Source organism: Scyliorhinus torazame, chromosome 4 (assembly GCF_047496885.1).
Source record: "Scyliorhinus torazame isolate Kashiwa2021f chromosome 4, sScyTor2.1, whole genome shotgun sequence".
In the NCBI taxonomy this organism is placed as follows: Eukaryota; Metazoa; Chordata; class Chondrichthyes; order Carcharhiniformes; family Scyliorhinidae; genus Scyliorhinus; species Scyliorhinus torazame.
Genome location: NC_092710.1, coordinates 297,194,495 through 297,218,799, shown reverse-complemented (window position 1 = coordinate 297,218,799; position 24,305 = coordinate 297,194,495). Strand labels below are relative to the sequence as shown.

General features: G+C 48.9%; 1 protein-coding gene across 1 annotated transcript in view; it reads right to left on the bottom strand.

The window, feature by feature from the left end:
- The window catches only part of armc2 (armadillo repeat containing 2), a 316,108-nt gene extending 306,341 nt beyond the window's left edge, over positions 1-9,767 (bottom strand). The window contains exon 1 of the mRNA XM_072499968.1: positions 9,414-9,767. The gene's annotated coding sequence lies outside the window, so the exon portion shown is untranslated. The remainder of the gene's footprint in view (positions 1-9,413) is intronic.
- Between the last annotated feature and the right edge of the window lie 14,538 nt (positions 9,768-24,305).

Below are 24,305 nucleotides of genomic sequence, written 5' to 3'. Positions count from 1 at the left end.
TGGCCTCCTTCTGCACTGTAAATTCTAGTATTCAGTGACTTCTGTGACGAATAGAGGATTTAAGGAAAAATGGATTCGAAATGGTAATTTAAGGGTTAAAAGCCTGGGATTAGAGTGTGATTGACTGCAGTGGTCCTCCTTTTTTTAAAAAAGGATTCCGTTTTGCAGGTCCTGGGAGCTTTTCGCAGAATATGCTTTCAGTCCCTGGAAAGTTCATTTGTTTTTCAGCTTGGAGAGATGATGTCTGTGCTTTTGAAAAAGCTTTTGAAGAGGTCTGATCTGGCTAACACAGAGTCCATAAGTAAAAACAGTTTTCTTTTCCTGTAGGATCATTTACAAAAGAAAGCAATAATATTTAAAAACAGAGCAGGCATTGCCTTCTTCCAGACCCTTCCATCAGGCAGAAGATACAGAAGTCTGAAGACCCGCACATCCAGACACAGCAACAGCTTCTTCCCCACAGCTACTAGACTCCTCACGACTCCCCCCTCGGACTGATCTGTTCCCTGTAAAAACACTATTCACGATGCCCTATGCTGCTTTTGCTCATGTATTTCCTTTGTTTGGCCCCTTGTTCCGCACTGTAACCAATCACTGTTTGTCGATGTACCATTTGTCAATGTTCTCTTTTGATTATTCTTTTGCCGACTATGGACGTACTGTGTACATTTCCTCGGCCGCAGAAAAATACTTTTCACTGTACTTTGGTACATGTGACAATAAATCAAATCAAATCAAAGTCTTGTCTGAAGACAAGGAAGAGGTTGAAACAACCCAGTTGAAGCAGCTAACTTACAATATTCAGCCAGAGTCTCAAGGGGCTCTAACGAAAGGCAGAATCTGTTCTGTAAAGTAAGTATTACTTTTGCCATGTTGGTTTTAAGCTGGATTGAGAGCTGTATGTTTTTTTTTGTTGTTTAGTGGGGAATTGAGTAATTGTGTTTAAGGGATAATTGTAAGCTGTTCTTTTTGCATGTGAGGTTAAAGAGTTTAATATTGTATTCATAATAAATTTGTGTTTTAAAGTACCAAATTCCTATTTCTTCATGCAATCGCTGCTGGAGCAAATCATTCTTTCCGCATCGTCTTACAAAATAAACTAAAATATTGAGGTGTTGGTCCAGTATTCTAGCCATTGTTGAGGTCTGGTCTGGGATCATAATACTTCATCTGTTCCTTGATATCACGTGGAGCGAATTGAATTGGCCATAGACTGGAGGCCGAGATGAATCATCCACTCAGCACTTCGGCTGAAGATGGTGCTGCAAATATTTCAGCCTTGCCTTTTGTACTAATGTGCTGGACTGTCCTGATGGTGAGGATATTTGTGGAGCCCCCTCCTCCAGTTAATTGTTTAATTGTTGACCATCATTCACGACTAGATGTGGCAGGACTGCAAGACTTAGATCTGATCTGTTCGTTGTGGGATTACTTAGCTCTGTCTATCGCATACTGCTTCTGCTGTTTGCCACGCAAGTAGTCTTGTGCTGTAACTTCACCATGTTGACACCTTAGCTCAATAGGAGCTCAGATGAGGTGTGAATGACTACACTTGATATCATGGCTGCATTTGAGGGCATCAAGGAGTCCTGGAAAAACAGGACTAATTGGGAATCAGGAGGAAACTCTCCGCAGAGTGGAGTTATATCCAGAACAAAGGAAGATGGTTGTGATTGTTCGAGGTCAGTCATCCCAATCCCGGGACATCACTGAAGGGATTCCTCAGGGCAGTGTCCTAGGCCCAACCACCTTCAGCTGCATCACCAATGACCTTCATTCCAACATAGGATCAGAAGTGGAGATGTTTGTTGATGACTACACAATGTTCAGCACCATTTGTGACTCCTCAGATACTAAAACAGTTCATGTCCAAATGCAGCATGACCTGGACAATATCCAGGCTTTGGCTGATAAGTTGTAGAAGTCAACTATTTCCTAACACACCTAATAGGTAAAAGATAGCTATTTAGGATAAATATTAAGCCCCAGTTTTACCCATTTTAAATTAAGGATTTCAACACTCTCATAACCTCAGGTCATCTCAAAACATACAGCTTACAAAACAGCATAACACAGCATAATTCACTTTACTACACAAAAGAACCTGATACATGTAAAGGCAGTAGAGATTAAAACAAACACTTTAACTGAATGAATGAATACATTTTTCAAGACAGTGTCCAAGGACAGGGCAGGATCTATAGCAACAGCATGGCACGACAAAGTAACATGAAGGCTCTATTGTTAGAACAACTAAGTCAGAAAAAGACCAGTTCAAACTGGCCTAGATAACAGCACAATATCGCATTCTTTTTTAAAAAATATATATTTTATTCAAGTTTTTTGGCCAAACATAACAATACGTAGTGTTTCTTTTACACAACAATAAAGCAATATAAATAACCGTGTCCAGTTTTAAACAAATAAATAAGTAATATATAAACAAAATAAAAAAACAAAACTAAATAGCAACTGCCTTGTCCAAAATAAATACTCTCCAAAAATACAATCCAACAATCCAATATACAATTACATATACCAAATACCTATACATACAATAACATCCCTGAGAGTCCGTCCGATTCCCCCCCCCCCCCCCCCCCCCGGGTTGCTGCTGTTATCTACTTCTTTTCCATTCCCTCTATCTTTCTGTGAGGAAGTCGACGAACGGTTGCCACCGCCTGGTGAACCCCTGAGCCGAACCCCTTAACACGAACTTAATCCGTTCTAACTTTATGAACCCTGCCATATCGTTTATCCAGGTCTCCACCCCTGGGGGTTTGGCTTCCTTCCACATTAACAATATCCTGCGCCGGGCTACAAGGGACGCAAAGGCCAACACGTCAGCCTCTCTCGCCTCCTGCACTCCCGGCTCTTCTGCAACCCCAAATATAGTCAACCCCCAGCTTGGTTCGACCTGGACCCCCACCACCTTCGAAAGCACCTTTGCCACCCCCACCCAGAACCCCTGTAGTGCCGGGCATGACCAGAACATGTGGGTGTGATTCGCTGGGCCACTCGAGCATCTCGCACACCTATCCGCTACCCCAAAAAATTTACTAAGCCGTGCTCCAGTCATATGCGCCCTGTGTAGCACCTTAAATTGTATCAGGCTTAGCCTGGCACACGAGGACAATGAGTTTACCCTACGTAGGGCATCAGCCCACAACCCCTCCTCAATCTCCTCCCCCAGTTCTTCTTCCCATTTCCCTTTCAGCTCATCTACCATGATCTCCCCCTCGTCCCTCATCTCCCTGTATATGTCCGCCACCTTACCGTCCCCCACCCATGTCTCTGAGATCACTCTATCCTGCACTTCCTGCGTCGGGAGCTGCGGGAATTCCCTCACCTGTTGCCTCGCAAAAGCCCTCAATTGCATATACCGAAATGCATTCCCTTGGGGCAACCCATATTTCTCCGTCAGCGCTCCCAGACTCGCAAACGTCCCATCTACAAATAGATCTCTTAATTGTACTACCCCAGCTCTTTGCCATGCTCCAAATCCCCCATCCATTCTCCCCGGAACGAACCTATGATTGTTTCTTATCGGGGACCGCACCGAAGCTCCCGTCCCTCCCCTATGCCGTCTCCACTGCCCCCAAATTTTCAATGTAGCCACCACCACCGGGCTTGTGGTGTATTTCTTTGGTGAGAACGGCAACGGCGCCGTCACCATTGTTTGCAGGCTAGTCCCCCTGCAGGACGCCCTCTCCAATCTCTTCCACGCCGCTCCCTCCCCTTCTCCCATCCACTTACACACCATTGAAACATTGGCGGCCCAGTAGTACTCACTTAGGCTCGGTAGTGCCAGCCCCCCCCTGTCCCTACTACGCTGCAAGAATCCCCGCCTCACTCTCGGGGTCTTCCCAGCCCACACAAAACTCATAATGCTCTTCTCAATTCTTTTGAAAAAAGCCTTCGTGATCACCACCGGGAGGCACTGGAACACAAAAAGGAATCTCGGGAGGACCACCATTTTAACCGCCTGCACCCTACCTGCCAATGACAGGGACACCATGTCCCATCTCTTGAAATCCTCCTCCATCTGTTCCACCAACCGTGATAAATTAAGCCTATGTAATGTACCCCAATTCTTGGCTATCTGGATCCCCAGGTACCGGAAGTCCCTTGTTACCTTCCTCAACGGTAGATCCTCTATCTCTCTGCTCTGCTCCCCCGGATGCACCACAAATAGCTCACTTTTCCCCATGTTCAGTTTATACCCTGAAAAATCCCCAAACTCCCCAAGTATCCGCATTATCTCTGGCATACCCTCCGCCGGGTCCGCCACATATAGCAACAAATCATCCGCATACAGAGATACCCGGTGTTCTTCTCCCCCCCTAAGTATCCCCTCCACTTCCTGGAACCCCTCAGTGCCATGGCCAGGGGTTCAATCGCCAATGCAAACAATAACGGGGACAGAGTACATCCCTGCCTCGTCCCTCTATGGAGCCGAAAAGTCAGACCCCCGTCCATTCGTGACCACGCTCGCCATCGGGGCCCTATACAGCAACTGTACCTACCTGATATACCCGTCCCCAAAGCCAAATCGCCTCAACACCTCCCACAAATAATCCCACTCCACTCTATCAAATGCTTTCTCGGCATCCATCGCCACCACTATCTCCGCTTCCCCCTCTGGTGGGGGCATCATCATTACCCCTAGCAGCCTCCGTATATTTGTATTTAGCTGTCTCCCCTTCACAAACCCAGTTTGGTCCTCATGGACCACCCCCGGGACACAATCCTCTATCCTCATTGCCATTACCTTGGCCAGAATCTTAGCATCCACATTCAGGAGGGAAATGGGCCTGTATGACCCGCATTGCAGCGGGTCTTTTTCCTTCTTTAGGAGGAGCGATATCGTTGCCTCTGACATAGTCGGGGGCAGCTGCCCCCTTTCCCTCGCCTCATTAAAGGTTCTCATCAGTAGCGGGGCCAGCAAGTCCAAATATTTCTTATAGAATTCAACTGGGAATCCGTCTGGTCCCGGGGCCTTCCCCACCTGCATGCTTCCAATCCCTTTCACTACTTCCTCCGTCTCAATCTGTGCTCCCAGCCCCACTCTCTCCTGTTCCTCCACCTTAGGAAATTCCAGCTGATCCAGAAAGCACATCATTCTCTCCTTCCCGTCCGGGGGCTGCGCTTCATATAATCTTTCATAAAATGCCTTGAACATTCCATTCACTCTCTCCGCTCCCCGCTCCATCTCTCCCTCCTCATCTCTCACCCCCCCATCTCCCTCGCTGCTCCCCTTTTCCTCAGTTGGTGGGCCAACAACCTACTCGCCTTCTCCCCATATTCGTACTGTACACCCTACCCTGTGCCTTCCTCCATTGTGTCTCTGCCTTACCCGTAGTCAACAAGTCAAATTCTACATGTAGCCTTTGCCTTTCCCTGTATAGTCCCTCCTCCGGTGCCTCCGCTTATTGTCTGTCCACCCTCAGCAGTTCTTTCAACAACCGCTCCCTTTCCCTACCCTCCTGCTTTCCTTTATGTGCCCTGATAGATATCAGCTCCCCTCTAACCACTGCCTTCAGTGCCTCCCAGACCACTCCCACCTGTACCTCCCCATTATCATTAATTTCCAAGTACCTTTCAATACACCCCCTCACCCTTAAACACACACCCTCATCTGCCAATAATCCCATGTCCATTCTCCAGGGTGGAAGCTGTTGTTTTTCTTCCCCTATCTCCAGGTCCACCCAATGTGGAGCATGATCCGAGATGGCTATAGCCGTGTACTCCGTCCCCGTCACCTTTGGGATCAGTGCCCTTCCCAAAACAAAAAAATCTATTCGTGAAAATACTTTATGTACATAGGAGAAAAACTAAAACTCCTTACTCCTAGGTCTACTAAATCTCCAGGGATCTACTACTCCCATCTGCACCATAAAATCCTTAAGCACCCTAGCTGCAGCCGGCCTCCTTCCGGTCCTGGACCTCGATCTGTCCAGCCCTGGGTCCAGCACTGTATTAAAGTCTCCACCCATTACCAACTTCCCCACTTCTAGGTCTGGGATTCGTCCTAACATACGCCTCATAAAATTGGCATCATCCCAGTTCGGGGCATACACGTTCACTAATACCACCGCCTCCCCTTGCAGTTTGCCACTCACCATCACGTATCTGCCCCCACTATCCGTCACTATAGTCTTTGCCTCAAACATTACCCGCTTCCCCCACTAGTATGGCCACCCCCCTGTTTTTTGCATCTAGCCCCGAATGAAACACCTGCCCCACCCATCCTTTGCGAAGTCTAACCTGGTCTGTCAGCTTCAGATGCGTCTCCTGAAGCATAACCACATCTGCCTTAAGTTTCTTTAGGTGTGCGAGTACCCGTGCCCTCTTAATCGGCCCGTTCAGCCCTCTCACATTCCACGTGCTCAACCGGGTTGGGGGGCTCTTTACCCCCCCCCCCCCCCTTGACGACTAGCCATTTCCTTTTTCAATCCAACTCCTCACCCGGTTCCCACGTAGCTGTATCCCCCCCAGGCGGCGCCCCCCCCGCCCCGACCCCCCCCCCCTCCCCTACCAGCTCCCCCTTCTCCCCAGCAGCAGCAACCCAGTTAACCCCCCCCCCCCTCCACTAGATCCCAAGCTAACGTAATTGCACCCCCCATGTTGCTCCCAGAAGTCAGCAAACTCTGGCCAACCTTCTGGATTACCGCAGTGTTATTTGCCGTTAAAATTGCCGATGGGGCTCCTATTAAGAGCCCAAAAGTCCGTTCCACCGGGAGCTGCCGAAACGTGCGACTTAGCTGGTCATCGCTGCACCCGGAAGTCACAATATCGCATTCTTTAACATACACAAGTATGCAGATACGAAACAATTAGAACTAATGTTGCATATTAAAGATGGAGGCTTGCCATCAAATCAGATGTGTTTGAGTCTAACCCAAACCAATTAGGATTATATTGGGGTGTGTTAGGAAAAGTTGACTTCTACAGTCCCTGCTTTTGATAAATCGAAAGATTAAGTGAGATATATCAGAATAAGATAAAAGACATCATTAATGCTATAGGATAGGTAAAAGCGCAAAGAGTAACTCATTCATATTGTCATTGCAGTTTTAAACAATAGAGTGGATAAGCATTGCAATAAGCATTTCAGCAATAATGATTATAATTCTTAAAGAATAACAATTAATAAATTAATCAAATTTGATATTACTGATTCAGTATTAATAAATTATACAATATGTTAATAATACAGTCAAATAATAATTTCATGTATACAAATAAAATGATTATACAGTAAAAAGTTGAGTATATGATTTAGTAATAGATGGTAAAATGATTATCAAAGTTGATTGTGATTTAGTAATAAATTATTACTAATAATTCACTAATAAATAATAATGCAGTAAATAATAGTTCAACAAAACCTTCCATTTTGATGTTATTGGCTAGTGGCGTACATGAATAAATATGAACCATGTGGATTGGTGGGCACTATGGGTAGGCATGCATTAGCCAAAGTATCTGATCAGCAGCATTAGTACGTAAATGATAAGTCCAAATATGCAAAATAGGAAAAGTCAAATATGCAAAATAGGAAATGTTAATTCCTGTGCCACCCAACCAATTGGAAAGTCAACCCCAATAAGTGTAATCAAAGGGTTGCTCAAGTTTTTTTAACTTTGTATTGGATGTGAATTGCTAAGTCTTTGACATCTTCTGGATTATTCACAAAAGCTTGTTAAAAGGGTTAATTTTCCTGCAGACAGAAAGGGCAGATAGTGGGTGGATAAATTGGAATGATGCCATTTGCATCTCTAAACGTTTTTCATATAGTCACTCAAATGGACTGGGAGTAAAAGTTGGATTGCTGCCAAATTCCCGTTATCAAATGTCTTTGAACGATGTGTTCTTTTGGAATATAGATTTGCTTTTAACCAGAGTTGTTGTTTTTTTAAAAATAGCTTCCACATTGTTTGAAGTTTTAATTTCCAAGCTAATTTTAAACATTTATTTTAAAATAGCAAACACAATAACTTATTAAATATATGACTGAACCAATCTTGCGCTGTATCTTGGTTTTCTGTAGATGAATTCGTCGATTTTATTAAAGGAAGCACAGCTAACAAGATATGTTAATTTCTTAAAATTAATAAAGCAACATTCAAAATAATGACAGTTTTCTCAAGTTGACAGTTCTTGACAACTTTTTAGCGATACGCGACTTGTCCCGTATCGCTGTAGCCAGGAGGCTGGCCTTCATCGTAGACCAGTCAAGTGAAGTAGTGAGAAGGGGGGGGTGGGGGGGGGGGGGAGGAGAGAACAAGGAAATCTGTAACTGACTTTGTAAGCAAATATCAACGATAACCCACTACCATCGGACCGGCCTACGATGAAGGCCAGCCTCCTGGCTACAGGGATACGGGACAAGTCACGTATCGCTAAAAAGTTGCCAAGAACTGTCAATTTGCTGTTATTCCTACCAAAATGGATAACTTCACATTTGTGAACATTGTATTCCATCTCCCAGACCCGAGCCCATTCACTTAAACTGATCCAAATCCCTCTGCAGACTTCCAGTATCCTCTGCACTTTTTGCTTTACCACTCATCTTAATGGCAGATGGAATATAATGTAGGAAAAAAGTGAAATTATGCATTTTGATAGGAATAATAAATGAGCTGAATATTATTTAAATGGAGAGACTGCAGAAAGCTGCAGCACCCAGTAACATTACCCAATATGCCACCGACTTCCCTAATGTAGTTGGTCTAATTAAAGCACTATTCCGCTAATTAAGTACCCACTGTTCTGAAAACACTGTAAATTAATATAAAATGCTAGTACAGGCTTGCTGTGTTATTGAAACGGAACTTTGTGGCTGCAGCTTTTTTTAATCTTCACCTCTTAATCATTTTTCTATGTCGTATATTGTTACATTAATTATTTTTTGTATGTCCTATACTATTATTGCATTAATTAATTCAGCAGCAACTACTTCTGGAACGGTTAACAATGTTGCTTAAAACTGCACCGGTAAAATGTTTCCAGTGTTCTAACAGTACTAAATTTTGGAAGCTGGGAGGTGGGGAAACTCACTGGCGGGGGACATAGAGGAACAATGCCTCAAACCCCGCTTGCAACATGTCCAATTCGCCCTGCGGTGTGGCGGAGTTGACGCCATTCCCCGTCCGTTGTTATGACAACAGCGACCATTGTTTACCTCACGGCCCTCCCAGCATGCACGGCGCGCCCCCGCCGTTTCCGTGGCAACCATACACAGCCAGCGGGCCGCTCTGATCTGTACAGAGACAGTCAGCGGTAAGAAACCCGCCGTCAAACTCCACAACCCAGTCCCTCCACTCCGCCTATCGACATCTCAGACTTCAGGACGGATGATATTTCTTGGAGGAGGTAATCCTCAACATCCCCATCCGAACCGAACTTACTAAATTTGAGCTTCAGAGTTTCTGCGAAGCTGGAACTTCCGATGTCCAAGACTCGAAGTTTGCCATCGCGCCTTGGGTTTGCAATTAACCTGTCAGGGGTTACTTTAAAAAAATTATTTTTATGGTTGAGGGTCTGGGGCTTTCCTCGCACCAACCGTCACGCGGCGAACACTCAGACACCCGGCTGCCGCGCATGCGTGGCCTGGTCGCGGTGATGTCATCGGCACGTGTCGGGTGTGACGTAAAGGTGCAAACCCTTCCCTTGAGTATACTCCTCTCTCTAAACCTGACTTCAAACAACTTAATGTGAATGATGGGTTCCCAAAGAGTTAACGTTAAAGACAGGTGAAATATTGCTCTGTGCATGTGCAGCACGGTAGATTCCTAGTTTGAATAACATGCAAATTAAAACAAATCATCAAATAGAACAAAGACTGAAATTATATTGAAACACATTGAAAAAGTCTGAAATCGTTATGGAGTACATTGAAGCTAGATAACACCGAATCACCTGTGGTTCACTGTAAATATACAAGGGGTTAATGTAAATACACTACAACTAATTAAACACAAGAGAGAGCACCGGAGATGTTGTGACATGCAGACATACAGCTAATGAACACATAGAATAGGACACAACCAATGGGGCAGTCAAGACACCCAGAGGTGACACTACCACAAGGGGGCATTTACACAACCCATATAGGACAGGGCACACATGCTCTTTCTCTTTCCATAGGCGACACTTAGAGAGAAGGACAGGGACAGATCAGAAGCATCGCACCCACACGTGGCTTAGAGCAAGACTGTTAGTTAATCTGAGTAGCTATAGTAAGATTGACAGGAGAGTCGAACTCAAGTAGGAGAATTGTTAGCTGTTCAATAAATGTGTTAAAGCTATCTCCAAGTCTGAACCTTCCTTTGTCAGAGTTTCCATCAAGGAAGCAGCTTATGTTACGTGAGGAAGCATAACACAACATCACCCAAACAAACCGAGTATCACAGCTTATGTGTCTCGCCCACAGAAATCCTGAAGCACAGTGCTCAGTAGCATAGTGGTTAGCGCTATGGCTTCACAGCGCCAGGGTAGCAGATTCTATACCCGACTTGGGTCACTGACTGTGCGGACTCTGCACCTTCTCCGGGTGTCTGCGTGGGTTTCCTCCGGGTACTCCAATTTCCTCCCACAAGTCCCGAAAGACGTGCTATTAGGTAATTTGGGCATTCTGAATTCTTGCTCCATGTACCCGGACAGGAGCCGGAATGTAGCGACTAAGGGATTTTCACAGTAACTTTATTGCAGCGTTAATGTAAGCCTACTGGTGACAATAAAGATTATTATTATTACCCCAGGCTGTCTAAGCAATCCTTCATTCAGGTGGAGCATTTAATATTTACACATCAACATTTTGGGGGAGTGAAGGAAATCAACTGTTTCTGATAGGTAAAAGGCCATTTTAATGTAAATATTAAAGCCCATTTAATCCCATTTTAAAATAAGGATTTCTGTATTCATAACCTTAGGTCATTACAAAACATATAACCTAAACAGAGGTACAAAGCTTGACACATCCACAAACTAATTGAAGATAAAAACGACATTTATACTGACAATATGAACGGACCATTGTTCTTCAAAGTAAGGTTCGTATTAAGAAATGAGATGTACCAGTAATCAAGATCAAGGTTGAAATAAGCACCATAGCAATATGAAGCCACCATTGTTCAGAATATGGATAAAGTGAAAGTGAGCAGAAAATCAGTAAAAATCAGACTTGATTACAGCACAAAATCACATTCCAAAGCACACACAAATATTCAAACATGAAACATTTAACATTTATGTTACACATTGAGGATTGACAGTTAACGATTGAATCAAATGTATTTGAAACTCACCCAAACCAATTAGGACGACATAGAGGTATGGACAGATGGCCTCAGACTGATAACATTTTCCTTAAACATGAGAGTTCAGACAGCCATTTTCTATCCATGATCACTCTATACTTTGATCTAACTACTTGCTATCTTTATTTTCGTATTTTCACTTTTCCACTCTAACTCTTGAAGTTTGCGCAAGCTGTTTTGCTTTAAGCAAGTAACCATTTCTGTATTATTTTTGAAAGTTAAAATTGTTTTATAAATTACTTCTCTTTAAGTCTTTTGCTGGCAAGGCCTTTATTGAGAATAGATTTAAGTTTCTCTCAATTGTAATTAGTAGAGGCAATAAAAGATTCTTACTTGCATCCGAGAAGTGTAACTCAAATTTCTACCGAGTTCTATAGTGTTTGCGAGACTGCACTTGAACCGCATGGTAGATCTCAACAGGGAGTTGGCGATGGAGTGGTAATGTCACTGACTAATAATTCAGAGGCCCAGGCTAATGTTCGGGGACATGAGTTCAAATCCCAACATGGCAGATGGTGGTAAATAAATTAATAAAATCTGGAATTATATAGCCAGTCTCAGTCCTTTGTAATTCACATATAAAATACAATTAAGAGAGGATGCTCAATATTTTGTGGTGTCTCGGCCAGGGGTGGGGGGGGGGATGCCATTCTGTAAGGCAGGGACTCACTTTAGATACTTGGGGGTGCAGGGTGCACTTCGGGTTAGGGGCAAGGTCAAGGGAAATGCCGATTCGGGGGGAATCATAGATTTGAGTCAGGGAGGTGGGTTGGAAATTTTCGGAGATGGGAGGAGAAAGGAATTAGGACACAAAAAGATTTGTTTCTTGGGGGTTGTTTTGCAGGATTGAAGGAGCTGGATGCGAAGTAAGGGCTGGAGCAGGGGGAAATATTTAGATCCATGCAGGTTCGAGACTTTGCCAGAAAGGAAACACAGAGCTTCCCAGTAGAGCCGGCTTCCACATTGCTGGAGGAGGTGCTGACAACAGGGGGACTGGAGAAGGGGTAGTATTTGATTTGATTTATTATTGTCACATGTATTAGTATACAGTGAAAAGTATTGTTTCTTGCATGCTGTACAAACAATGCATACCGTACATTGGAGTAGGAAGGAGATTCCTAATGTTACAGTTATAGCAAGATGTAGAGAAAAGATCAACTTAGTACGAGGTAGGTCCATTCAAAAGTCTAATGGCAGTAGGGAAGAAGCTGTTTTTGAGTCGGTTGGTACGTGACCTCAAACTTTGGTATCTTTTTCCTGACGGAAGAAGGTGAAAGAGAGTATGTCCGGGGTGCGTGGGGTCCTTAATTATGTTGGCTGCCTTTCTGAGGCAGCGGGAATTATAGATAGAGTCAATGGATGGGAGGCTAGTTTGCGTGATGGACTGGGCTACATTCACGACCTTTTGTAGTTTCCTGTGGTCTTGGCAGAGCAGACTCCATATGGTGCATCTGTAGAAGTTGGTGAGGGTCGTAGCTGACATGCCAAATTTCCTTAGTCTTCTGAGAAAGTAGAGTCGTTGGTGGGCTTTCTGAACTATAGTGTCGGCATGGGGGGACCAGGACAGGCTGTTGATGATCTGTACACCAAAAAACCTGAAGCTTTCGACCCTTTCTACTTCGTTCCCATTGATGTAGACAGGGGCATTTTCTCCACTACGCTTCCTGAAGTCGATGACTTCCTTCGTTTTGTTGACATTGAGGGCGAGATTATTGTCGTCGCACCAGTTCACCAGATTCTCTATCTCATTCCTGTACTCTGTCTTGTCATTGTTTGAAATCCGACCCACTACGGTGGTGTCATCAGCAAATTTGAAAATCGAGTTGGAGGGGAATTTGGCCACACAGTCATAGGTGTATAAGGAGTATAGTAGGGGGCTGAGGACACAGCCTTGTGGGGCACCGGTGTTGAGGATAATCGTGGAGGAGGTGTTGTAGCCTACCTTTACTGATTGTGGCCTGTGGGTTAGTAAGTTCAGGATCCAGTCGCAGAGGGAGGAGCCGAGGCCAAGGCCACAGGATTTGGAGATGAGTATCGGCGGTTTACGGGGCTATTTTGGAGGAGAAGGAGGCACCGCTAGAAGGGATCAAGGCAAAGTGGGACGAAGAATTGGGAGAGTGTATGGAGGAGGGGTTCTGGTGTGAGGTACTCCGGAGGGTGAACGCCTCCACCTCGTGTGCAAGGTTGGGGCTGATACAGCTGAAGGTGGTGTATAGAGCGCACCTTACAAGGGCGAGGATGAGCCGGCTCTTTGAGGGGGTCGAAGATGTGTGTGAACGTTGCGGGTGGGGGAGGGGGGAGGGGGCGCACAAACCAAGTTCAGATGGTTTGGTCCTGTCCAAAGCTGCAGGATTACTGGAAGGAGGTGTTTAGGGTCATCTATAAAGTGGTGCACGTGAAATTGGACCCAAACCCTCGGGAGGCCATATTTGGGGTGTAGGACCAGCTGGGATTGAAAACAGGCACGGAGGCAGATGTTTTTGCCTTCGCCTCGTTGATCGCCCAAAGGCGGGTCCTGATGGGATGGAGAGCAACCTCTCCACCCTGTTGCCTGGCGTGGCGGGGAGGCCTGTTGGAATTCTTGACACTTGAGACGGTTAAGTTTGAACTGAGGGGAAGGATGGAGGGGTTCTACAATTCATGGGCATTATTCATCATGCACTTTCAAGAATTAGATAACATTGAACATTAATTGGGGGGGGGGTTTGGGAGCGTTGGGGGGGAGGGGGTCTGTGTGTGTTAATGGCGACTATGGGTGATCCCTAATTCCTATTTGTTATTTGTTTGTGTGAACATGCGGGCTAATGTTTGGGGTTTGGTGGGAGGATGGGATCGTTGTTATTGATGTGGGGATTGACATATTTGTTACTGATTATTTTTTATTGTTGGTGGCTGCAAATTTGGGAGAAAATGTGAAAAAGGAGGAGAATAAAAATATTTTTTAAAAAAGAACAGCAAGACGATGGTGTTGGTGAAGACCTCTATCAACCTGAACCAACACAAAGATTGGAAGAGTCAGACTTGAATATACAGATCCACCTTCAAAACAGTGATACTGGCATGGGACAAAAAACAGTCTTGGTCAGAGTTACCAAAACTGTTAGTAGCATGGTTAGAAGTTCCACAATTTGATTAACAATAATTTAGTCTATCCACAGTTTATTCAACATTAAATAACTGGTCTTGTACCAAATGTTCTGTTGTACACTGATTCATTTATTATCATAGTACATGAACATAACACTTTGTGTGAACAGACTTGGGGATGTAGATCGATATGGATCTGAACAGGAAGAGGAACCTGGGCAGCACGTCCATCTTGATTGTCTGTACCCTTCCTGCTAGGGAGAGTGGGACTGAGTCCCATCACTGCAGGTCCTTTTTTTACTTCCTCCGCCAGACTGGTCAGGTTCCATTTGTGGTTCCGTGTCCAGTCGTGGGCAATCTGGATCCCCAGATAGCGGAATTTGCATTGGGCTCGCTTGAATGGCAGTTTCTCCAGCTCTGCCCCTCCCCCTTTTGGATTCACCAGAAAGACTTCACTCTTGCTCAGGTAGCCCGAGAAGGCTCCAAACTCTCTCAAGAGCTTCATGATCACTTCCATGCTGCTTTGCGGGTCCGCGATGCAGAGGAGCAGGTCATCCGCATAGAGTGAGATTGTGCTCTCTGTCTCCTATTTAGATTCCCTTCCAGCTTTTCCTAGCTCGGAGGGCGATCGCCAATGGTTAAATTGCTAGGGCGAATAGAAGTGGGGATAGGGGGCAGCCCTACCTTGTGCCTCTGTGCAGCTGGAAGTATTCGGAGCTGGTGGTGTTGGTCTGTACGCAAACCATGGGGACGATGTACAAGGCTTTCACCCATGAGCAACCCTGTCCCCAGCCCAAACCGCTCTAGTACCTCAATGAAGTTCATCCACTCGACTATATCGAAAGCCTTTTGGATTTTGTTTATTGTCATGTGTACCGAGGTACAGTGAATAGTATTTTTCTGCTAGTAGATCATTAAGTACATGAAAAGAAAAGGAAATAAAAGAAAATACATAATAATGTAACTACATAACACCGGCATCAGGTGAAGCATACAGGGGTGTAGTGTTAATCAGGTCAAGGGGGATTATCACCTCTGGTGTTTCCTTCCCGGCTGGGGTCATTATCACGTTCAGCAGGCGCCGGATGTTCGCTGTTAGCTGTCTACCCTTGACAAAGTCAGTCTGGTCTTCTCCAACCACTTCTGGTGTGCAGTTCTGCAGTCGCCGGGCCAGGATTTTTACAAGTATTATCGCATCCACATTGAGCAGCGAAATGGGTCTGTAGGAATCTCATTAGGTTGAGTCTTTCTTGGATATCAACAGTACAGTGGCTTGTGCCAGCGTTGGAGGCAGAGTGCCTCACGCTCGTGAGTCTGCAAACATCTCCCGAATGGGCGTGGCCAGTGCTGCCGCAAATGTTTTGTCGAAGTCTGTCGGGAACCCACCTGGTGCTCTCCATGACTTCTCCCAGTTCTAGTGGTGCTGCCAGCCCCCTCCTCCTACCTTCCCCCATGATTGGTATGTCCAGTCCATTGAGGAACTGTTTCTTCCCAGAGTCCCTTTAGGGGAGTTCACAGGTGTACAGCCCTCGGTAGAGGGCCCGAATGCTCTGTTGACCTTTTTTGGTCCGGCTACCAGTCTGCCGTTGCGATCTTTAATCTGCGCTATTTCCCTCGTGGCTGCCTGCTTTCCCAGCTGATGAGCCAGCAGGCGGCTGGCTTTTTCTCAGTGCTCGTAGAAGGTGCCCCATGTCTGGTGGAGTTGGTGCATTTCTTTCCTGGTGGATAGCAGGTTAAAGTCCATTTGTAGCTTTTTCCTCTCCACCAGAAGCTCTACGGTCGGGGCCTCAGATTATCGTCTGTCTACCTACAGTCTGGAGTCAACTCCTGTTGCCTAGTCACCCTCTCTTCCCTGTCTCTATGTGCCTTGTATCTCCCCTGATCACAGCATTCAGTACCCCCCAGAACGTGGTGGGTGTGACCACATTCCGGTTGTTAGTTGTGTACTCGTCTATGGCCTGTGATATGTTCTGGCAAAAGACCTTGTCAGCCAGGAGGGATGTGTCCAACCTCCATGGGGGGTGTTGGGCATGGTCCATCTCCAACCTCACATCCATTGGGGCGGCATGGTTACACAGTGGTTAGCCCTGTTGTTTCATTGCTCCAGGGTCCAAGGTCTGATTCCCGGCTTGGGTCACTGTCTGTGTAGAATCTGCACATTCTCCGTGTCTGCGTGGGTTTCTTCCGGGTGCTCCGGCTTCCTCCCACAAGTCCCGAAAGACGTGCTGTTAGGTAATTTGGACATTCTGAATTCTCCCTCAGTTTACCCAAGCAGGCGCCGGATAGTGGCGACTAGGGGCTTTTCACAGTAACTTTGTTGCAGTGTTAATGTAAGCCTACTTGTGACAATAATAGATTATGAAGTGTGGAGCGTGTTCGGAGATTATGATCGCCGAGTATTCCGCTCTTACTATCCCTGGAAGCACCGATTTCCCCACCACAAAGTCGTCGATACGGGCATAAACCCTGTGTACTTGTGAAAAAAATAAGAACTCCTTTTCACTCAGGTGCATAACCCTCCATGGGTCCACCGCTCCCATCTGCTCCATTAATGTCCCTAGTTCCCCGCCCCCACCGCCATGATTAGTCTGTGAGTGACGGGGCTTTCCGCCATGGTCTTTTTTATGAATTCCGTGTCGTCACAGTTGGGAACATACGTGTTCACGAGGATCACCGGTGCCCCATCCAGGACACCGCTGACCATGCTGTACTGTCCCCCTGGGTATGAAACCGTCCTCGTCGCGGTAAATGACGTCCTCCTGCTAGTATAGCTACCTGCCTAGCTCTCATCCCGTAACATGAATGGTGCGTCAGTCCACCCTGCTCTTTCTTACCCACAGCTGTCAGTCCTCCCTCAGGTGTGTCTCTTGGAGGAACACTACGTCGGGTTCCATACTTTTCAGGTGGATGAAGACTCTAGGGACGGGGTTCTCCGTTTTGCCGGCGCCCGGGGGATTCCCAACGGCGTGGGGCTGCCCCACAATGGGAAACCCCATCGACCAGCCGGCGTAACAGAGAATCCCGCCGGCGGGCCGGGGCAGAAATGTGGGCACAGCGGGGCAGAGAATCCAGCTCTGGATCTTTTCACTGGACTGTTAAGTCCCCTGACATTATAGGTGACATTATCTGATGAGGGTTTTTGTTTCCCCCCCCTTCTACAGGATCAACCAGACTTACCTTGTGGATGCCCTCCTGCACTACGGGGTTTCCCTATGTTAGGGGGCCATCCAAAATGGCCACGGTTAGCGTACTCACCATGAGGCCAGGCCCCTCTGCTCCAGGATTTCCCTTTGTCCAGGGGCCACTCAACATGGCCGCAATTTGGGCGTGCACCTGCACTTCGGAGATCCCCTTTATTTAGGGACCCTCCAAAGTGGCTGCTTGTGGTGCCATCTTGTTCCTTGTTGCCACGAGTGGCCTGTTGAAGCCAGTCCAGCGCCCTTCCCTCCATGTCCCTCCCATGATCCTGCTTCTCTCCCCTTCTGCTATCCCCCTCTCCTCATCTACTCCACGCACCCCCCCCCCTCCCCCCCCCCCCCCCCCCCCCCCCCGCCCAGTTCCCTCCCCCTTGGTCATATACCTCCTCCCTTGCCAGGCACTCTCTCCCGGGCGAGAGATGTGTCACGGCCCCGCCTCACTCGTACCTCCGGCTGCTAGCTCTCCTGATAGTGTGTTGGCCCCCCTCATGGGGTCAGCCTGACCCCCCTCCTACACCCGCTGTTTCGGTTTCCCCTCTGTCTCCTCCTCACCCTCTCCTGCGCTCTGCTGTTCTCACCCCCTCCTTTCTGTGAACTGGTTTCCCGGTTCAGAATGAGGCTGTACCACCCGCACAAATTGTCCTTCAACTTTCTCCGTCTCCTCTGCGTCCGCCTCATTGCTGCATTCTCTGTTGTTTGTCTAATCCGTTCTTTTGGACGAACTCACCTGCATCTGCAGGAGCGGTAAAATAATGTTCCCTGTTCTGGTATGTTACAAGAAGTCTGACGGAGTACAGCATCTCAAAGCATTTTTTAAAAGTATTTTTAATCCACAAATTTTCAACATTTTTACAATTTGCACAAACCCTGAACCCACCAAGCATCGCCCCCCCCCCCCCTCAGGAATCAACGGTAATCAACTCCTCAAAATGCACGATGAACAAACCCCAACAATTGTAGAACCCATCACTCCGCCGCTCCCCCCCCCCCCCCCCCCCCCGGCAACCTTAGAGAAAATGTCACTGTTTCCAGGGTGAAAAGCTCCTTTAGGTGCCCCCCGCCACGCCGAGGCAGAGAGTGAAGAAGCTGACCTCCACCCCAACAAGACCCGTCTGTGAGCAATCAACACAGTGGAGGCTAAACCATCTGCTCTGGCACCTGCCTGCAGCTCCGACTGGTCCGTCACCCCAAATATGGCTTCTAAGGGACTGGGTTCCACATGGAAAACCCCCGAGATGGTGCTGAAGACTGTCCTCCCAAACCTTTCCAGCTTTGGGCAGGCCCAATGGTTCACAGTGTCCCTCCCAATGCCTCAAAGGCATTGATGTACCGTCAATTACCGCGAGACGAGAATGGTTAAACAACCGAGGCTTTATTGAACAAGATGTTGTGCCTCCTGTAGCTGGAACCAGAATGGCAGCAGCGCAAGAGAGCACACACTTTTATACGCCGCCTGCTGGGAGGAGTCAGCAGGCAGGGATTTACCGTAGTACCTTTAATACACAGGCAGTATATTAGTATAATACATACAATATATCACTAGTGGTGTTTACCACATTCACCCCTTGTTTAATAAAGAGTCCAGCGGGGGTGAAGAACAACATTACAGATTAAGTCTGTTGGGGGCTTTGACCCTCCGCTGCGATTGCCTCAGTCCTGGTGGTGATGTGGGCACCGATGTGGTCACCTGCGACTTCGGGAGCGTGTTGTCCTCGTCTTCGTCACCCCTCAGTGGGTCCTGAGAGGACGGATCCTGCTGGGGTGGGGGCTGCGGTGAGGCGCGCTGGAGTGAGGGTGGGTAGCGCAGGGGTGAACGAGGCAACCGGGGGGAGGAGCGGTGTCAGGTCAGGGGTCGTGGGTGGGGACCCAGCGGGTGCCAGTTCCCGGAGGGAGACTGTGTCCTGTCGCCCGCCGGGGTGTGCCATGTAGATGTACTGTGGGTTGGCATGGAGGAGGTGGACTTTCTCGACCAAGGGGTCCGATTTATGGCTCCGCACATGCTTCCTGAAGAGGACGGGTCCAGGAACTGTCAGCCATGTTGGGAGCGAGACCCCGGAGGTGGACTTCCTGGGGAAGGCAAACACACGTTTGTGAGGGGTCTCATTAGTGGCGGTGCAGAGGAGCGATCGGATGGAGTGGAGCGCGTCGGTGAGGACTTCCTGCCAGCGGGAGACCGGGAGATTTTTAGGCCGCAGGGCCAACAGGACGGCCTTCCAGACCGTCCCGTTCTCCCACTCCACCTGCCCGTTTCCCCGGGGGTTATGATGCACCGTCAATTAGCACAACACGAGCATGGTGGAACAATCGAGGCTTTATTGAACAAGATTTTGTGCCTCCTGTAGCTGGAACCAGAATGGTTGCAGCACAGAAGAGCACACATTCATACGCCGCCTGCTGGGCAGAGCCAGCAGGCAGGGATTTACCATTGTACCTCTAAAATAGGGGCAGTGCCATAATACATATAGCATACCACTAGTGGTGACTACCACATTCACCCCCTGTTAAAAAAAAAGAGTCCGGCGCAGGTGGTGGAAAACATTACAAATTAAGTCTGTCAGGGGCCTTGACTCTCCTCTGCGATCGCCTCAGTCCTGGTGGTGATGTGGGCGCCGACCTGGTCACCTGCGACTCCGGGAACGTGTTGTCCTCGTCTTCGTCACCCCTGAGTGGAGCCAGAGGGATGACAGATCCTGCTGGGGTGGGGGCTGCGGTGAGGTTAGCTGGAGGGAGGGTAGTGGTGCACGGGTGAATGAGGCAACTGGGGGGGGGGGGGCGGTGTCAGGTCGGCGGTTGTGGGTGGGGTTCCCTCGGGTGCCAGGTCCCGGAGGGAGACTGTGTCTTGGTGCCCGTCGGGGTGTGCCACATAGGCATACTGCGGGTTTGCATGTAAGAGGTGAACTTTTTCGACCAAGGGGTCCGACTTATGGGTTATGCTCCCCATAAGTCGGACTTCCATAAGTGCTTCCGTAGGAGGACAGGTCCAGGAACTGTCAGCCATGTTGGGAGCGAGACCCCGGCGGTGGACTTCCTGGGGAAGGCAAACACAAGCTCGTGAGGGGTCTCATTAGTCGCGGAGCAGAGGAGCGAACGGGTGGAGTGGAACACGGCAGGGAGGACCTCCTGCCAGCGGGAGACCGGGAGATTTTTAGACCGCAGGGCCAGCAGGCCGGCCTTCCAGACCGTCCCGTTCTCCCTCTCCATCTGCCCGTTGCCCGGGGTTTGTAGCTGGTCGTCCTGCTCGAGGCGATGCCCTTGCTGAGGAGAAACTGACGCAGCTCATCGGAGGACCCCGATCACTGTGGATATATGTGGGGAAACCGAACAGAGTGAAGATACAGTGGAGGTCTTTGATTACTGTGGCAGAAGTCATATCGGGGCATGGGATGGCGAAAGGGAACCGGGAGTACTCATCAATTATGTTCAGGAAATATGTGTTGCGGTCGGTGGAGGGGAGGGGCCCTTTGAAGTCCACGCTGAGGCATTCAAAGGGGCGGGAGGCCTTCACCAGGTGCGCTCTATCTGGCCGGTAGAAGTGTGGCTTGCACTCTGCGCAGACTTGGCAGTCTCTGGTGACGGTCCTGACCTCCTCAATGGAGTAGGGCAGGTTGCGGGCCTTGATGAAATGGAAGAACCGGGTGACCCCTGGGTGGCAGAGGTCATAGTGGAGAGCCCGGAGTCGGTCCACCTGTGCGCTGGCACATGTACCTCGGGATCGGGCATCGGGGGGCTCGTTGAGCTTACCGGGGCGATACAAAATTTCGTAATTATAGGTGGAGAGCTCGATCCTCCACCTCAAGATCTTGTCATTTTTGATCTTGCCCTGCTGTATTAAACATAGAGGCAACCGACCGTTGGTCAGTGAGGAGAGTGAATCTCCTGCCGGCCAGGTAATGGCTCCAATGTCGCACAGCTTCCACAATGGCTTGGGCCTCCTTTTCGACAGAGGAGTGCCGAATTTCGGAGGCATGGAGGGTGTGGGAAAAGAAGGCCAAGGGCCTGCCCACCTGGTTGATGGTGGTGGCCAGAGCTACGTCCGATGCATCGCTCTCCACCTGAAAGGGGAGGGACTCGTCGACCGCGTGCATCGTGGCCTTGCCGATGTCCGCCATGAGGCGGTTGAAGGCCTGGCGGGCCTCAGCCGTCAGGGGAAAAACTGTGGACTGAATGAGTGGGCGGGCCTTGTCCGCATAATTAGGGACCCACTGGGTATAATAGGAGAAAAGCCCTGTGGTAGTCACCACTGTTGTATTGTAAATATTGCATACGAGGGGTATTACGGTAAGGCCCCTGTACTACAGGTACGGGGGTAGATCCCTGCCTGCTGGCTCCGCCCAGTAGGTGGAGTATAAATGTATGGACTCTCTGAGCTGCAGCCATTTCGGCAGCAGCTGCGGGAGGCTACACATCTCTGTGTAATAAAGCCTCGATTATACTCTACTCTCGTCTCGTCGTAATTGATCGTGCATCAATTTATTACGCAGATGTGGTGAATGTATTATATCAATAATCCACCATTGTAACTGTGCTATGCTGTTGCCCTTGTATTTGTATCTGTGCTATGCTGTTGCCCTTGTGGGCTCCACCTATGGGCCATTGTATGGCATTATCCATAAGGGAACATGTTGGGGCCTGTATGGGCTCCGACCATGGCTCCTCCCCTTAAAGGGAGGTATAAAGAGCAGTCGACCTGTAGGCGGTTCTCAGTGTTAGATCAGTCGCAGGCAGGCACTGTTCTAGTTGATTAAAGCCACAGTTTATTTCTACTCTTGTCTCGAGTGAATTGATGGTCGCATCAATATAATCAACTACAACGCAACTATGGAATCGGCCCTGAAACCTGACCGACTGGAACTCAATCCGCAGGCCGCGGAGGCGAAAGAAAATTATTTGCACTGGCTCCGCTGTTTCAATGCCGATCTCACCACCTCCTCCACGCCTTCCGTCACCGACGAACAGAAGCTGAGCCTCCTCCACGCACGGGTGAGCCATCGAATCTCTGATCAACTCGAGGAGGCCTCCTCCTACACAGATGCCCTCGCGATGCTCGAATGCCTCTATGTAAGGCCCGTGAACGAGGTATACACGCGACACATCCTCACCACTCACCGCCAGCATCCTGGAGAATCGCTAGAAGATACCTACGCGACCTCAAAGTCCTCGCACGCAGCTGCAACTACCAGGCCGTTACGGTCACTCAACTTATGGACCTCGCCGTCCGAGACGTCTACCTGGCGGGAGTCCGGTCCAACTACGTGAGACAGCGCCTACTTGGAAAAGGGGCCCTAGACCTGGATCAGACGGTAAAATTAGCCTCCTCTCTGGAAGTAGCGTTCCAGAGCTTTAACACGTTCCCGGCTGACCACGGGACCCCCTCGTGGACCACCGACCAAAGACTATCCCAGGCCTGTGCCGCGCGGCTACCCGCCCACCATGGTGCCTACCTGCTATTTCTGCGGTCAGTCCCAACACCCCCGGCAGCACTGCCCAGCCCGTAACGCGAACTGCAGCAGCTGCGGGAGAAATGGACATTTCGCCAAAGTTTGCCTGGCCAGGTCCAAGAACTCTAAACCGCAGGCCCGACCCTCAGACTCACAGGCCCGCAGACCCCTCAGTGTGGCAGCGTGCCTGCCGACTCCGCCCCTGTAGGCGTGTCATCAACCTCGTGCTATCCGTGGGGACAGCCATCTTCCAGCCCACACAGCACGTGCGACTCATCTTGGCCATCGTCCTCCACACGGCCGGCCACGTGCGATCCATGGGGACCGCCATCTTGGGCACCATCTTCCTCACCGCCCGACACGCTCGACGAACGGAGGCCGCCAGCTTGGCTGCCATCTGCTACGTCGCGCGACACGTGCAACCAACCAGGGCAGCCATTGTGGTACCGCCCCAGCGCCTCCGACCACGCCGGCTACCCGCAACTCAGCGCGGCCACTCTGGACCAGTCGCGACCCAAACACCTCCGGAGTTCCATGATGACCGTCCGGGTAAAAGGGCACGAAACACCCTGCCTCTTTGACTCCGGGAGCACAGAGAGCTTCATTCATCAGGACATGGTAAGACGCTGCTCGCTCCCAATTTTCCCAACGCACCAAACCATCTCCCTTGCCTCTGGATCGCATTCGGTGCAAATCCGCGGGTGCACTACTGCAACCCTAGCAATACAGGGTGCCGAGTACGCCAATTTTAAATTATACGTACTCCCAGACTTCTGCGCTTCTCTCCTAATGGGACTAGATTTCCAATGCAACCACAGGAGCCTAACCCAGAAATTCGGGGGGCCCCTACCCCCACTCACCGTATGTAGCCTCGCGACCCTAAAGGTCGACCCTCCCCCACTCTTCGCAAACCTCACCGCCGACTGCAAACCAGTTGCCACCAGAAGCAGGCGGTATAGCATACAGGACAGGACTTTTATCAGGTCCGAGGTCCAGCGACTCTTGTGGGAGTCATCGAGGCCAGCAATAGCCCCTGGAGAGCTCAGGTGGTGATCGTCAAGACCGGGGAAAAGAACCGGATGGTTGTAGATTACAGCCAAACCATAAACGGGTATATGCAACTCGATGTGTACCCCCTTCCCCGGATCACAGACATGGTTAACCAGATTGCACACGCTGGGTGTTCTCCAAGGTGGATCTGAAGTCTGCATACCACCAGCTCCCAATCCGCCCGTAGGACAGCCACTACACGGCTTTTG